This window comes from Clarias gariepinus, chromosome 3 (assembly GCF_024256425.1).
Source record: "Clarias gariepinus isolate MV-2021 ecotype Netherlands chromosome 3, CGAR_prim_01v2, whole genome shotgun sequence".
NCBI lineage: Eukaryota > Metazoa > Chordata > Actinopteri > Siluriformes > Clariidae > Clarias > Clarias gariepinus.
The window spans coordinates 6,024,837-6,037,093 of NC_071102.1; positions in this window are offsets into that span (position 1 = coordinate 6,024,837).

Here is a 12,257-nt window from a genome sequence, read left to right on the forward strand (position 1 = left end):
AACAACAAATATAACCATTTCATCACATAAAATAACAAATAATTTTTATTATATTGATTTTTATTACTATTTAAAAACTAAATGTCACTAAAGCACTGAATTTCCTGTTTGTCTTAATACTCTTGGCCAGCTCTGTATATTCAATTAATTTCATTAAAGATTTGAAAGTTTTGTCAAAACTTCATAATTCTGAAAATACTGATTTGACATGAGCACACTGTGGAGCAATCTACATGTTCTACAACCTCGAGTATGGAAAGCTTTCTGGGATTTGGCCTAACTTGGCTGATTCTTCATCTATCACACAATTAATCAAATCTCATATTTGCATGATAAAAATTTTATGTTGATTTATCAAGAGAATATTACTCTTAATACACTGACAAGATGGGTAGCCAAATTTAGCAGAGGTACATGGACAATGACAAAATATTAGACAGGAAGTTTTGTTACCATGCCATACATCCTGTCAAATAAAGTTAAAAGAAAGGTAGTGACTGAGCATGTAGTGTGCGTGTGTGTGTGTGTGTGTGTGTGTGTGTGTGTGTGTGTGTGAATACTGTAATAAATGATTTTCTCTAAATTAGTGCATGTACAAAATTAATTTCCGGGGGTCAATGATGATGATGGTGGCGTCCTACAGAAGACTGATGTTCTTTTCTGTAAGGACCTGCTTGGATGAATGATGGCACGCAGCTCACTTCATTAAATCCCTGCTGTTCGGTGCACTGTGCTCTCCAGCTGTGATTTCCACCGTCAATTTGTTGTAACCTTTTCAGACAAAAAAAAGCCCATTTCATTTTAACCACAATTGATGAGATGGCATGAAATCAATTAAATAACATTGTTGCCTCTTTCTCCTACTTGCCTTCTATTTCTTAGTGCTTCTCTTTTATATTGCTGGACCCATTTTAAAGCAGCCTCGGGTTAAAGCTCTCTAGTCAAATCGTAAACAATCAATGTCACTAATTAGGTTTGATTTGCACCGAACCACACGAGGATTGGATAAAGGGGTCTGGGCAAGCTGGTATCTGCCTACATGGATGAAGAAGAGACTGATCTGATGCTCTTCTAAAGAAAGGTCAAGACTGACAAGATGAGGAGTTTAATTGACAAGTTGCCAAATAGTCGCAAAATGCAGCAAGCTAATTGTATTCACCCTGCAAGTATAGGAGATGCTGGATGCATCCGTTGGCTTCACATTATTTGCATTTAGTCGTGAGCCGCATATGTTTTATACATTCATAGATATGTATAATATTGTGAAATGACAATTAAGAAATTATACTTACGCTTCCCTCGCCAACATTCTCTCTTTCTCTCTCTTCTTGAAGTTAATCTTGGTATCTCGATTGTAAATAAAATTCCAACTTAATTTAAAACTGGCATGTGGGCATCTTTTATTACCCCCTAAGCACTCTGAAACAAATGGGGGTTTGTACATTTTCTATTGAACTAAAACTGGTACATGACCAGACTTGCATAGTAGATATGTATTTGGGGAGGCCTGCAGTGACTAGATTTGCTTTTTTTTAATCTGTTTTTTTAACCTTGGAATAAAAGGCCTCCAAAAATCTTGGTACAAAACAATGGTAAGTGTTTTTCATATACTATTAAACTAAATAAAAAGGCATAGTTTCTTAACTCCCACTTTTCCTTTTTAATTAAACTATTTATTTATTTATTTATATATTTTTGGTTAGGTTAGTGTTGTCCATGGGTTAGAGTAGTTGTTTCAGGAGCACTTTGAAGTAGAGTCGAGGTTCTGAGTACATTAGTACACACCGCCAGCACACACATGAAGACCATCATGAAGATCACATGAAGATCATCTTCTGGCAGTAATGTTTGTTTGATCAGTCCTACACACTAAAAAACGCTGGGTTGCCTCTGTTGGGTCATTTTTCTGGGTTATTTACAATTAGTTGGGTAGTTTTTGTATAACCCAGCTGCTGGGTTGAAGTTTGATTGGCCCCTCCCCAAAGTTCACCGGTGTATTCAGCGGATGTCAGTCAGAGCTTTGTGTCTTCTCTTAAACTCCCACACCGCTGATGACGGTTTATCCTCCTCGTACATTTAAGGGAAAATGACGTTAAATACAAGGTCTGTATACACATGTTCCTAACAAGTTCTTCCCACAAGTTCCACGACTAATACCTAAGTCACATATGACTGAAAAATTATTGCTATATGTAAGATTTATTACTGTTACCGTGTTAAGGTTACACTCAAACTTTCAGGCTGGTCTGAGGTAAGATAATTTAGCTGACAATAGCTGCTAGCCAAAGAACAACACCTGTGTATGAAAGAAACGGCTAAGATGTCTGAGATTTTTATCTTTCTCTGTAGAATGTTTTCAGGGTGACGAAGATGGTGAAGTGATGAATGAACGCCAAACTGTTAACTGTAGTGCTAACATGAGCAGGCATTTGGTTAGGTTACTAGCATTAGCAACCACATTAACTAGTCTGACTTAAAAAAATATATTAAGGAGCTTAATCCCAAAAGCCATGCTTATTTTGCTGTTTTATTTTTGGTAGTAGCTGTCCCCATATTTTTGTTTCAGGTTACCTATACCCTAGCTTTGTCATTTTTTATTTAGTATAAATTCTATTACACACTAAATTGATAGTCTTATTCAGTTTAATCTTTGCTATTCAACAAAATTTTAACTTTCTTTCATTTCTTTCTAAGGTTGGCACCAACATGGTGGAATACCTCCAGCAGGCTGAAGTGTCAAGGCCGTACCCCTACATCCTGACTTTGGGAGATAATGACCAGCGCTGCTTTCAGGCATTCGTCATTCTGGTGGGACAGGCTCTGGAGCAATGCACACTACTTGGGGCCGTTGATGTGTGCTTCAAGGCATTTTATATTTTTGACCTTAACTATCAAAAGCAGTGTGCTCCTGTAGAGGACTTTTTGTAATGTTGCTATGAAATAGCGAGGCCTACTTGAAAAGTGATAGACAGTGTTTGTATGTTAAAATGAGACCAGGGCTGGATAGTTTTGTTCTGCAGAAAAGATATCTAAAGTCACAGAGAGATCCTGCTCTGTATAAGCTGCCTCAGTCTATTTGTGCAATTACTCCATTCTACCCTTGTGAGTAATAGTATAGTAATGATGTCACTGTTGATTATCTGTTCTTGTGCTTTTAAAAAATAAATGTTTTTCTATAAACATTTAATAGGATGTTGTTTATTGCATATATCTATGGCTTGCAAAACTTGGAAGTTTTTTTTTCATAGACCAGTATATTAAAGTAATTTAACTGTTTAATAGACACGGGTAGTTTTTTTTTTTTTTTTTTTTTTTACAGATTCACTGTAAAACATGAAAATAATAATAACCTACAGTATTTGTGAAGTAGAATTAACCCAACATTCTAGTTAAAATGAACCAACATCTGGGTAGAACATTTGACCAATTTATGTGGTAGAATTAACGCAGCATTATAGTTAAATATGACCCAGCATTTGGGTTGAATATTTAACTCATCTTGCTGGGTTAAACAAATAACCCAGTGATGCATCCATCTTTTGAGGAAGCAACTGAATATATGAATATAATGTATAATATTATAAATAAAGTGTGGTTTCATGGGCAAGACTGAATAATGTTCTTCTTCCTCTAGTTCTAGTGAAAATATTGATTACGTTAATGCTTCGTACTCGAAAGATTTTAATTAGTGCCAGAATCATACAGACAAAACTTTTGAAAGGGTAAGAAATGTATCCCATGCAGAATTTGTTCCTAGGATTTCGGATCATTTTGCTCAGTGGTTCTCTGAAAATGTGTGCAACCTGATTTTATCAGAGCTGTTTAAAAGTTTAGTGCTAGACCACATCACTACTTCTATTAATGAACATTAAGTTTGGAAGCTGCGGTTCTCACTGAAGAGTGCATATTTTTGACACATTTGTGACTCATGTGAGTGACTAAACAATTTAATGATATAAACAAAGGGAAGATTTTTAATTGAGTTCAGGAATAGTGGATGATTCTTAGGAACATTATTCTAGAAATATTTTTTTCTTTATATATATATATATATATATATATATATATATATATATATATATATGCAGGTACATCAACAACACAGGTTGTTGGCATTGGGTCAGTTCCAATAAAGATTCACTTACACCATTTCTTTCTTATCATTTGATCTAGTATGTGGGGAGGTTGCTATGGGTGTTTGTCTTTCTTTGCCTATGTATGGCATTGATATCATCCTCGGAAATGATTTAGTAGATGACAGAGTTTGGAAAAATATTTCTCCACCATTATTGCTTATTTTAACTCTTTTGTTTCCAAATCATTCACATAAGGGTTTAAAGAAAATACAGTACATAATATTTACCATGCATAGGCTGTTGCCTAGGCAATGAACAAATCTAACCCGCTAGGGGCGGATGGGCGAGCATTTTTTGAGTCTGTTCAGTAGTCATCTTCTTTGGTGGACTTATAAATAAATTAACCACTTTCTTAAAATGTATAATCAGTTTCTATGGAAGATCCAAAAAGAGAGCAAAGTGAAGATTGCACAGTAGAATATTCAGAGTAGCAATCATATCACCTTTCTTCAACATTGTCATGACCAATTAATTTAAACAAAGAACAATTGCTATTAAGTAAATTTACCCCTGATAATTTGTGAGTAAATTAAGCAAGTCTAGTCTAGGTTACCTCATAGTAAACCTATAACTGAATACTCCAGCATTTTTGTTTGGCCACAGTTAAAACAGGATGTCTCCAAATACTGTAAACCTTTTCATACTCATTCATGTCAGCTGATTGGAAAACCCAAGCAAAAGCTTAAGCCAGCACTTTTGTATTATATTCCAGTTCTGCAAACCCCTTTTGAGGACATTACCATTGACTATGTTGGCCCTTTACCAAAAAGGAAATCTGGTAGTGAATGGTTATTGACTGTTATGGTCAGAATTACATGCTGTCCAGCAGCATTTTTCTTCGTGCTCTATTATGACCAAAGCTGTCCTAGAAGATTTAACCTTCTGTATATTTATGTTTGTCAACATAAGGTAATACAAACAATGTAGGGGAGTAAGTTCATGTTGTGCACATTTATTCAAGATGTGAGGCAGCTTAAGGTGAAGCATAACATTTCTAGTGTTTCCATCAGACTCGTGAACTATGCAGCTGCTTTTAAGAATTTTAGGACTGCACAAGGAATGATTTCATCCTAAAACCAAACATCATCATCATTATCCACTCCATGCCAATTTCTGGTGGTCCGTATGTTGTAAAATGCCAGTTTAACTGCTACAGAGGTTAACTATTTGAGCCTTACACCTGATAGATGATTATTTGAATTTGGGACATGAGGTATTCAGTTGCAGAGGGTTGAATTAGGGATGGACTCTCCCAAATGCTTGTTTTCATCTAAGATCAAATGACACCAAGTGAATTACAGTAACACTACAGTGCCTCTGTAGTGGAATAAGAGGCACTTCCCCTTATCTGACCATTCAAGTTTTATGGTGTTTTTTTTTTTTTTTTTACTTGAATGTGACAAGAGGTTAAACTTCAACTATTTCACCACAAATTATTTATTTATTTTATGTGCAAAACAATAACCAGACACTGATGTGTTGGCTTCTGTTCTCATGTGCATTAAAACTCAATACTTATATTAAGAGCAACAATAAAGTCATACCTGAATTTGTCACTCATGGGTTGTGGTAAAGTTTACATAGACCATTCTGGGCTACCATTTATGTGGGGGTGTGTGTGGTAGTCTTGAATGTGTGCCATCCGTCCTCTGTGGGTTCAATTTTATATGTCTAGACTCTCTCTCTCTCTCTCTCTCTCTCTTGCATTGCAACTTGTCTACCTTCCAGACCGTTATGTCCATCCTGACTGGTTGACATTAAAGGAAATGCAATTAAGGCTAGACCTGCTGCTCTCCTCCCCCTTTATTTATTTTGGAGTGGGACGCTTTCATTAATTTATTAATTCGTTCATTAATTCATTTATTTTCTGTCTTGCTTATAACCAGTGTAGAGTTGTGGAGAGCTCAGGCTCATGGAGATCAGCACACAAGACAAAGGACATTTGGATAGGGTGGCAACACAATGAAGGGCACAGACAGACATTCTCACACCCACTGGTAATTTGGAAACACCAAGTGGCCCACAACGCATTGTGTTTGCACTGCAGGAGGAAACAGAACATGCAGAGGAAACCACAAAGCACTGAGAGAACAAACCCTAACACAGTCCAGGGACAAGATTTTGCATCACATTAACCACCAACAATCCAATCAGCTCTTGCCATCTTGATTGTAAATAAAATTTCAAATTTAGATTTGAACTGCCATGTGGTATTTGTTTCTTTGTTTTGGTTTGCATAATTGGGGTGTAACAATACAAAGCCTTTTAAGACAACTGTGTGCCTCATCATTTCCCTCCAAGTTTGGGCAAGGTCCAAATATCGGTGTATGGCAGGTGTCCTAATACTTTACATTTAGGCATTTTGGCAGACGCCCTTATCCAGAGCGACTTACATTTTTCTCTCATTATACATCTGAGCAGTTGAGGATTAAGGGTCAAGGGCCCAACAGTGGCAACCTGGTGGCCGTGGGGTTTGAACCGTGCCTTAACCACTAAGCTACTCCTGACCCCAATACTTCCGATCTCTTAGTATATCTTGGCCCAGCTGACATTGATCAAATATAAACGGATATTAAACCAAATAAACATAAATTTCACCATGCCCCTGGTTAAAGAAACTTAAACAAGGAAGTCATTAAAGACAATCAACACATCATAGTAATAGTTTAATGTCTAATATTTGACCAGCAGCTAAAACCCACTGAAACGTAGAAATGTCTCTGGTTGCATTCTCTGGTTTCTCAGTCTTCATCTCAACCAGATTCACTTAAAAATTATAATAGGTCACCACTTTTTGTATATATATATATTTTAAGAACACTTTTTTTTTTTGCTTAATCTAAATGTTGCATTTGTATTTGGTTACATCTCCACTTTACAGAAAAAAAAGAGACACCTAATTTTCCTACTCTAATGTAAGTCTAAACATAATAAACGCCAAGTAATCATGTATCATACCACGTTGTAGTTCACTCCAACATCCATCGCTTTGGATTTTGACATCAAGATGTCACATTAATCTGTGTCTCTAAGATTGGGAGTGTCCTGTACTGTACTTTATTTGTGCTATACCACCCACAGCTATGCACAGTTTTCCCAAACCCAGACTTCTTAAGTAAACACAACTTGTAGCACTCTTACTTGTCTTTGATCTAAGGAAAAAGTCTTGGCCTTGAGCAGAAGGGACAAAAGCCATAACGGCACCTCCTGGAGGGTGAAACACAAACACAGGACAGCCCTTCCTTAAAACCTCTGGCTGACACCATGCTGCTTCTTGCAGTCCTTTTCTTCTTAGAAAAAAGGTGAGGAAATATTTACGCAATTTAAGTCCAAATTTAAGGAACTCCCAGACACAAAAGAGGAAGCTAAGCTGCAAAAGTGTTAAAAAAGACGTCATCGTTCATGCATGAGGTTTTTCACTTGTCGTGGTTACGTCTGAGCATGTTTTTTTATTTATTATACAGTTTCACTAAAGATAAAATGTCTGACTCAAAGTCATTATTTGGATAAAGTTAAGGTAACAGAGAATAATCAAAAATTATGAGTCAAAAGATAATAATCTTATGAGGCATTGGTATGAAATTTAATCAGTACAGTGATCTGGGGAAAATTAGCTGTCCTTCTCCTTTTGGTTTTGTCTGCACTCTTCACAAAAGATGGACTCTTTTCACTTGAAAAATGTGATACAAATACTGACAAAACAAGAAAAAAAAATGGGCACAAGGCATAAAACTGACTGCTGTCAACATGCTGCTTAATTATTGAATCTAATTTATTTTACAGCCAACAATATGGCCAAACAGGTTTATATCAAAGCACTTGTTCTCCTACATTGTTGTTTCCACTGTATAGTAAGAGATAATTCATAGTGACTTATTTGACAGCCACTTCACATAAAAAAGAAAAGCTAGTGAGGACTGTTTATCAGTATTACTTTAACAGTAAATGATTGTTTATACACCACAGATTTTTTTTTTTTTTCGCTCAATCTAAATTTAGCATTTGGTTACATTTCCACTTTATTGAATAAAAGAGACATGATTACTGGCCGTTTATTATGTTTAGACTTAGAGTAGGAAAAATAGGTGTATCATACCACATTGTAGTTCACTCCATGTCCATCACTTTGGATTTAGACATCAAGATGTCACAATAATCTGTGTCTCTAAGATTGGGAGTTTCCTGTACTGTTCTTTATTTATTGGTGTATTTGTATAACATACACCAATTAGTTACACCATTAAAAACACTAACATTTTAATCACCTAGGTTTTGGTTGCCCCTTTTGCCAACGGGGCAGCACTGGGCCCTCATTGTGTGCTTCCACAAGGCCTCTGGGAGTGTGCTGTGGTGTCTGGTACCAGAATATTGGCTGGCCTTTGGTTCCAGTTGTGTCAGAGGAATAGAATAATTTGGAATGCTTTTATTAAAAAATATATATAATAAATAGAAAACAACAACTACCACTACTACTACTACTACTAATAATAATAATTATTATTATTATGATGATTCTACTTTTTCTGTTTCCCTATTCGGCATGTGCAAAAAGAGCAAATATGGATAAGGATAGCTTAATATTAACTCAGAAACCACAAGTAATAAAAAAAAGTATTTTGATATAAGAATTTTTATAGAAAAATATTATAGCCATAATCATGAAATTTATTAATACTTTGAAAGAACTACATTGTGACTGATTTTGACATATGACAAATTTAGTAGTGTTTTGCAGCATTTTATGACAGTAGTAGGGGAAAACAACAGTAATGGTGAAACACACAATAATAATTTTCTCTAAAAGCTTTAGCTAAGCTCTGTTCTTGTATCTCTTTAATTTATATAGTGGCATCAATTTCCTACCCCTGTGTAGGATGGAAATTAAATATTTTAATGCATATATATACTGTAGTCAAAGACCCTTCTCAGTGGTGTCAATATGTTACACTGCATATTAATGCATATTAGCTTAATTAGTAATTACAGTACTTAATTAGTAATGGCGTGACTAACAATAATAATCTAATTTTGTAAACCGCTTATGTAATCTGCAACATATAAATAAACTTGGTTTGGACAATGAGACACAAATTAAAGGTTTGTTGGTTTTTGCCCAGCAGAAATGTTACTGGATTGTATCTTCAAGTCATAAACTTTAATTTAGAAGAAATTTCTTGCTCTCTCTCTCCTTTTCTCTTTTAGTATATATTCTGTGTGTGTGTTCAAGCAAAGCATTTTTCCTTGGATTTTCAAGTCATATCAGTGAAGAATAAGAAAAAATACAAAAGTGAATTCCAATCCTAAACTTCAAAGTATCCTTACATATAACTTACATTATTGCAGATTATAAAACTGCATAGTCTAGGAAAAAAATAGCCTGTTTCCTGTTTGGAATAGCTCTTCGGGTGATTCTGCAAACTTGTGATTTTGATCTAAAAGGCCAGAGGAAGTAATGTAATTTAGAGAAAAGAAAAAAAAAAACATACACACGTCTGCTCTTTGTTTCGCTTAATGATCAACCTTTCACCCACAGCCCCAAGGCTCTCCAGCACCTGCCATGTATACCCTTCCTGAACCAGTGTCAAGTATTTCATGGACCATCTCCTGGAGAAAAATCTAACATTTACCAAAATACTAATTGGCACATAGCCTACAGGCTTTGCTTAAGGTTATCCTTAAGTAATGTACATGACCTGACAAAAAAGTCTCCACCTGGATTTAACTAAGCAAATAGTTAAAAGCCTTCCATTAGATAATTACTGCAGTGATTAATATTGTTCAGCTGGCAACAAGTCATTTAACCCTAACTAATGAGTACCTTCTCATTCCTTAAACAACCACATTAGAAGATACATCCTGTGGTCATGGCAAAGATGTTTCTCTGTTTTAGAAGGGTCAAATTTTTGGCCTGAATCAATAAATTAAAACTACTAAGGAGATTGCTGAAACTACTAATAAAGAATAGTGGTGACCCATCATCTTCAAGGACGAAATAGAAAAACAGTTTGAATTATTGTGATGTGAGATCACTTGAACGTTTGGTGAAAAAAAAAAACAGTGAATATTATGGCTATGATTAACCCTAAAAGTAAGAACTCAAGAGATTGGGACTGAACAGTTCTTTAGCCTTAAGAAAACCACTTATCAGTGGGGCTAATTGGGAAAAAAGGCTTCAGTTTGCTAGGGAACATTAAGAATGGATTTTGAAGCCTTAAAAAAACTTCATGTTTCTGATGAGTCCAGATTTACACTGTTCTAGACTGATGAGTACATCAGGGTAAGAAAAGAGGTGGATGAAGCGATGCACCCATCATGCATCGTCCCTATTGTCCCTAAAGGCAGCATTATGATCTGGGGTTGTTTCAGTTGGTCAGGTCTCAGTTCAGCAACATTATACAGTATGTCCAACAAATAAGGTCAGCTTTTCCCATCAATGGATTATTTTTCTTCCCTGGTGGCATAGCAATTTCCAAAATGATCATGCCAAGCTTATTGTGCTCAAATTGAGAAAAAGAGCACTGTCGCCTTGCACTTCCAGACTTCGGGTTTGATTCCCAGCCAGGTTTGATTCTCGCCCTGTGCATGTTCTCCCCAGGCTTGAAAGGTTTTCTTTGGGTTCTTTCTTAGGGTTCCTTTGGGGGCTAATTTGTGTTCCCAAATTGCCCGTAGTGTGTGTGTGTGTTTGTGTGTGTGCATGCATGCCCTGTGATGAATTGGCACCCTATCCAGGGTGTACCCCGCCTTGTGCCCCAAGTCTCTTGGAATAGAAGACAGGCTTAAGCAGTAAAGACAGTGAGTGAGTGAGTGAGTGAGTGAGAGTAGTCCAGGGAGCATGGAGTGGCCTTCACAGATCTTACCCCAATTGAGAATGTTTGGGATGTGCTGGAGAAGACTTCCAAATTAATGCAACTCTGGATGGAAATAATTTTTGTGACATTGATTGCATGCCGTAATCTGTAATCAAAGTAAAAGACAGTCCAAAACATTAGTGGGTGACTTTTTTAAGAAACTGCTACTCCTACTACTGCTACTACCATATTCAATTCTAACCACTTTAAAGTACCATGTTTTTAAGATTTACATAAGAGCAGCATGATTAAAGCCTTGTCTTATAAAAATGCTCACCAGGATTTATTACTGTACTTCATCAGCACAGATTTTGTGGAAATGGACAGCGCTCACAGGATTGATGATGGAGGAGGATCAGTGTTTGGGGTTTGCTGCTGTCCAAGGACATCTTGTTTGTTTGTCCTTTGCTGGGGTCGCCGTTTCCCATATGTATGGCAACTTCCTGAAGTAGTATGAACAAATTTCAGTTCCTGAGAGAACATGTCCTCAATCAGTGCATAAATCAGTATGTAACCAGGTTTCTTATATTATCTAATCTCTTCCAGCGTATCAGCAAAAAACTGCCCAAAAACAGACCCGTAAAGGTTTCATAAAAGAAGCACTGGAAAGCTTTAAATGGACATTCATTGACTTTAATGGGATGAACTGATCACCCATATCTAATAGAAATCATAGCCTTTGGCTAAAGCTGTGCAAGATTTGATTACACATGGAACACAATGCTTTTACCGCTTCTTAGAAAACAGGTAATTGGATCTATGAAGAAGAAGAGAAGAGAAATATACAATTAAAGGGGAGATTACAACATTTTAAGAAGGACTTGTTTTTATCTATTTACTTTTTTTGCAGAACTTTGGGTGAGAATATAGGAACTGGAACAAGGTTTAACCCATACTAAACCCACATTCTTACTCAGATTCATTTGCTTCACTCCATAATTTCTCAACTTCTACATAAAACACTTAAGATGCAAAGCTGGCACATTTTACTGATCATCTAAGTGTGATTAAAATAAGCGGTTGCTTACTTGACACGAAGTATTAAACATTTCAAGACTAGTCTATTTAGTTTAAAGCAAAATTTTTGAAGTGCACAGGCACGCTTCATTTTCTAAACTTTTAAATAGCACTTGCTCTGACAAAGCAATAAGGTAAATAAATCAGCTGAAACTGCTAAAAACAAATGCCAACTAGATGTACATTTGCCAATAGCTGAACCTGGGCTCTTGTGATAAATTTTAGACTGGAACCAGAAGTCAGCATGACAAATCAA